This window comes from Aptenodytes forsteri, unplaced genomic scaffold (genome assembly GCF_000699145.1).
Source record: "Aptenodytes forsteri isolate BGI_AS27 unplaced genomic scaffold, ASM69914v1 Scaffold2, whole genome shotgun sequence".
Taxonomy (NCBI): domain Eukaryota; kingdom Metazoa; phylum Chordata; class Aves; order Sphenisciformes; family Spheniscidae; genus Aptenodytes; species Aptenodytes forsteri.
The window spans coordinates 8,441,117-8,446,068 of record NW_008795695.1 but is presented as its reverse complement, the minus strand read 5'-3'; positions in this window follow the sequence as shown (position 1 = coordinate 8,446,068).

Genomic DNA, 4,952 nt, shown 5'->3' with positions numbered 1-4,952 from the left:
TTTCTCTGACATTTGGTCCCTGTTCAGTCTTCAAACATGGTATCTTTTAGATACCGGTGTGCAAGCCCAGCACCAACATTTCCTCAATGCCCCTTAGCTCACCGTAATGCACGGGCAATGTGCAGAGGCAGCATCGGAGTGCAGCTCTCCAGCTGTGGTAAGTGTCAGAGTATGTATGACGTGCTTAAAGAATGCATGAATCCAACTCTAAGCATGTGCCCTATCCCCTGGACCTCTCCCTCTGCTGAATCTAACATAAATAACTTTACAGCTGTTCCCTCTTTACAAAACAAAGTGTTCTTCATCTTCAGAAGGTGCCCCCTCGCTCAAGAAATAATTATCTGAAGGGCCATTTTTGTTTTAGGAGCTGATGTGTATAGCATGTCCCTTCTTTCTTTCTTAAATTGTTTCATCTTGCAAATCCACTGATCTGTTAATTACTGTCTAGATTTTTTTTCCCCACACTGGTATTCAAATAAATAACCTTGAAAAGGTCAGACTGCTGATGATTTTTCCAAGTTATAGTGGTAGGAAGAATACCTCATGCTTCCTTTATTTCATAGTTACACCGTGCTTATGAGATATTACTTTATATCTGGGGGGGTGCGGGAACATTTTTTTAACAAATAACTTCCTTCAGTTCTGCCGTGAATAGTTTACAGATGCTTTTTCTGTAGTATGCAAAAATGGCCTATTAACACATTTTGGTTTAAAAGCCCTTGTTCTTTTTTAGTTCATAATAAATATAGATGATCTTTGGAGAATTTTCCTCTCTTTCCCCTTTTTTAATCTCCACTCTGAGGAAAGGATTTATATAGATACCTATTTTTATAGAAGCCTTCAACAAGTTTAAGTTAGAAGAGTTGTTTAAGGATTTCCTGCCCTTCCCTTTCCATATTTAGCCTTTTCTAGTGTGGCATGTGCACCGCTTCCGTGATGAGTTATAGACTGTACTATTGTCTCCGTCACCTTTTCTTTCCTCTTTCCGCCTTAAATAGAAATAAATAATCAACACTGCAACTGCATCCGGCCATGGGAATGATCTTGTTTCCATTTGCCTTGGTTAAAGATTATCATCTTGGTCTTTGGCTTTTTATTTTGTGGATTTATTTTTTTTCTTGCAGCCCCCCACCCCCAACATGTAATGGATTGAACTATAATACTGCTGGACAGTCTTTTTCAGGTATTTTCATACACTTTTAAGAAGCATCTTCTCTTCCAAAAAGACTTGGTGTTTCACGATATGCTTTCTACTGTAAATATATTACCTGTAGATAATTTTGTAATTAAAGTGAATCAGTTAATGAATCTAAACAGAAATAAATACAGGAGAAATAGGTAGAATTTTTTGAAAAACTTGGTTTGATTGGCATTTATCCTTCTATAATTTTAGGTATATAAAGGTATTTGAGCCTTGGGTCTTAGGCATGTGTACCATCTTAGTAAATGTGCAGAATCTTCATAGCTTTTCTGCTTGCTTTTACATGTTTTGCCTAACATCTTAGAAAACGGTCACTCATTCCTCTGCTCTGTTTTCTGTTTGGAAGAGGAAAAGGTTTTCCTGGAACAGCTGAAAGTAAAACGGAGGTGGCACCGCACCCGAGATGCCTGGCCTTTAATTTTTATTGTCAACTGAGTCTAGCCGTGTCTATCTGCAATAAGTATCTGCACTAACATACAAAGTATGCTAGTGATAATTGTGCTGAATTAGTGCTCTGATAAAGCTTGAATACTTGTCAGCAATATTTATTTGTGAAAAGTTGCTTTAGATATGAAAATATTGTCCAATAGTTGAGAGTTTTATAGCCATTGAATACTTTTTTCAAATAGCACTCCTATATATTACTTGACATAACTTGATGTAGTACAGACAGATAGGCTTTTCTTTTGTGTACCCTATTATATGGAAACAGATGCTTAAATTTTGTTAAAACTGCACAAATTTTTGTCTCTACTTTTATGACTGGAAATTCAGTGACTAAAATACTTGTAAGCATATGAAACAGTGAATGGTTGTGTGTTTGCTGTTCCACATTATAAACAGAGTTAATGAAAGGAGCTGATGATGACAGTCTTAACTCCATGCTTTGTGCCCCTTTTTCCATTTTGTCATTGTGTGGGTGTTACCTTGACTTAATATACTGCACGTAGCTCTGTGTAATTTGGAAAACCAGTTTGTGTACTTGTATTGCTGTGCTCTGTGTGATTTCTTTACTGTAAATAAATTTGCAGATATCATTTGTGCAGTTTATTCCGTAATACTAGATACTCTTTTTTCCTTGTTAGAAAGGTGTTTTGTTGCAGATTATTTCTCTGTTGATGTACTAACTCAGTGTATATACTTATTTTGCTTGTAGTATTATTCTGATGATCTGATGAATGCGTAGAATATAAAATCAACGAGCACCCAACTTTAGAAAAACTTAAGGTTTTTCATAACCACAAAGCAGAAGGAACTGTCCATTAACATTTTCAGTTGTATGATAATTCTGACTCCCCCCTTCTCCCTGTGTTTCTGATCTGGGTTTCTCCCTGACATGGGAGAAATTTGTACAGCTAAGTTAAGGGCTGTGTTACTGCCTGACTGCATGAGTAGGTGTATAGCCATTCCAGTGTTCTGGATTAGACATCAAGGTTGCCGGTCTCCCAGCGCTCAGGCTATTTAAGGATTTTGAGGAGAAAAGTATACTCAAGTATAATTGGTCTGCCAGTTAATTTTACTTCATAACAAATCCTGTCAGACTTGCAAAAAGAAATCATGTCCAGGTTTGCTTTCAGTCGTCTTTCTTTTGGGGGGAATTTTTTGGTTTGATTTTTTTTGTTTTGTTTTTGTTTTGTTTTTTTGGGGGGGGGGGTTGTTGTTTGGTTCATTTTTGGCTAGTAAAATGAGACCAAGAACTGTGCAGACATTTTAAGGCAGTGACTTAACTCACTGCCCTCACTCCTGGCTCTTTGGTTGAGCCAGCTGGCGTTGATGTGACTTCTCTTGCTCATCAAGTAAGTTTCAAAACAAAACAAACCCCACAACACAAACCTCCACGTAAAAACAACCCACTTCTTGAATCCCAAGGATGGCAGGGAAAAGAAGGTTTTCCAACGATGGAGAAGGTTACTGTTCCCTGATGGAAATGTTAGTTTGCAGAACACTCTTAAAGGCAGTAGAGAAAAATACACTGTCAAGGACGTGCTCATTAGCCCTTCCTATGTTAAACTTCCTTACTTTTTCAGTGGGTCTGAGTTCTGGGGATTTTTTGTTTTTACCTGAATGTGTGCTGAAGCCATGCTCTAGGTGAGTGTTAAGTTCTAGAAAGGAACATCTGTTAGCTTCTCCCATACTCTCCTTCAGCATGCCTGTCCCATGCAGACGCATAGCACCCCTGCTCCTGCGCTGACGGAACAGTGCAGGTTAGAAGGTCGCCTGAATTCAGGTGCGTGCTAGTGCACACAGAGCAGAGCTTACTGACCCTAGACATGCATGGATAGCTCTGGAAGCTGTTTATCCATTACTGTCTGCCCCTCCCTCTCCTTTCCCAACCACTAGGAAAATGAAACCAGTAAGTATGATTATTCATTCTAGATAACTTCAAGATGATTATCCCTGTCGTAAGTAAGTGCTAAGGCACGATAATTAACACGAAGACAGGAATAGAAACTATATGTTGATAGCAAAAGATGAGCAAGTATATATAGTGGGAGTACAGGGATTACATAAAGAGCACCCTCCAAGGGCAATTGTAAAAGTCTGCCAGGGATGAGAGAAAAGAATGGACTATATTGTTCTGATTTATAGCTTGTAGGTGATCATTTTATTAGCTTACAGAATTACCAAAATTTATTTTCATGTTAATTTTCTTCCTCAGATTGTTAGCTTTGCTAATGTAGTTATCGGCAATGAACAGTCATTTTTGTGACTTGCCTTTTTTCTACTTCTCTGGTCTCATTTCCTCCTCTTCTGTGCCTTACCTATTTTACTGCATGTGGAGATTGAATTATAGAACTATTTATGGCATTCAATCGTTTTGTGTTCCCACTATTCCATATGCTCGTTTGACTCCTTGTTTTTCCTTTCACCCCAAAAGTAATCCAAAAATTGCCTCTGTTCAATTTCTCTGCCTGGGAAGTGCTACTAGTGGAGGATCTGTCAGGTGCTATTGATGTTAGGGGAGTACTTTGTCTTCATTGAACATCTTGTCTGCAATTTTTAGAACTCGGCTTTTAAAACCTGACCCCCAGAATCTGTACCTTTCAAGGGAAAGGTGAAACCTGAGAAAGTAGGGCTTACCATGTTTGTCATGTCATACTATTCTTACCTGTTTGGTTTCCCTGATTCTTGTTGCCCAAAGTACAGCAGCATCCCATTGCACTGATGAAGTTTGTGTTCTTTAGTATCAGACGTTATTTGGTATCTGGATGACAGCATATATCTTTAAGCAGGTGATCTCCTTGCCCTTGTTCTCTTTTTGTAGGTCACTAGGGAATCTCAAAGAGAAGACAGAAAGCAGCAAACTCTCTGAAGACAAGGGAGAAGAAAAACTGCGTTCTGATAGTATCAGAACATCAAATCCAGAAGTTCTAATAGTCTTGCCGTGTTCTTGTTCCAGACAGTTTGTTAGCATGTGGTTAACAAATGTTACAGGACCTGAACACCACAGAAGAAACATTGCAACACTGTCAGGGTTTTGTAATGGTGGTTTTGTAACTTTGACTCTTGGTTTCTACAGTAGATTTCTCGGCATAATGCTGCTGCCTTAAATAAGACTTCATTAAATGAAGCAGGGGTAGTGAGAATTTTTTTTTTTGAGAAAGTAAGTCCTTCTGTTTGTTTTTTAATAATTCGAAGTAGTTTATTTAATCCACTAATTGAGACATTGTAGACTGCATTTTTGCTCTAATCAAGCATAGCAGTAAGGATAATAGACCACTTCAAAGTGATGCCTCCCCCCCCACCCACC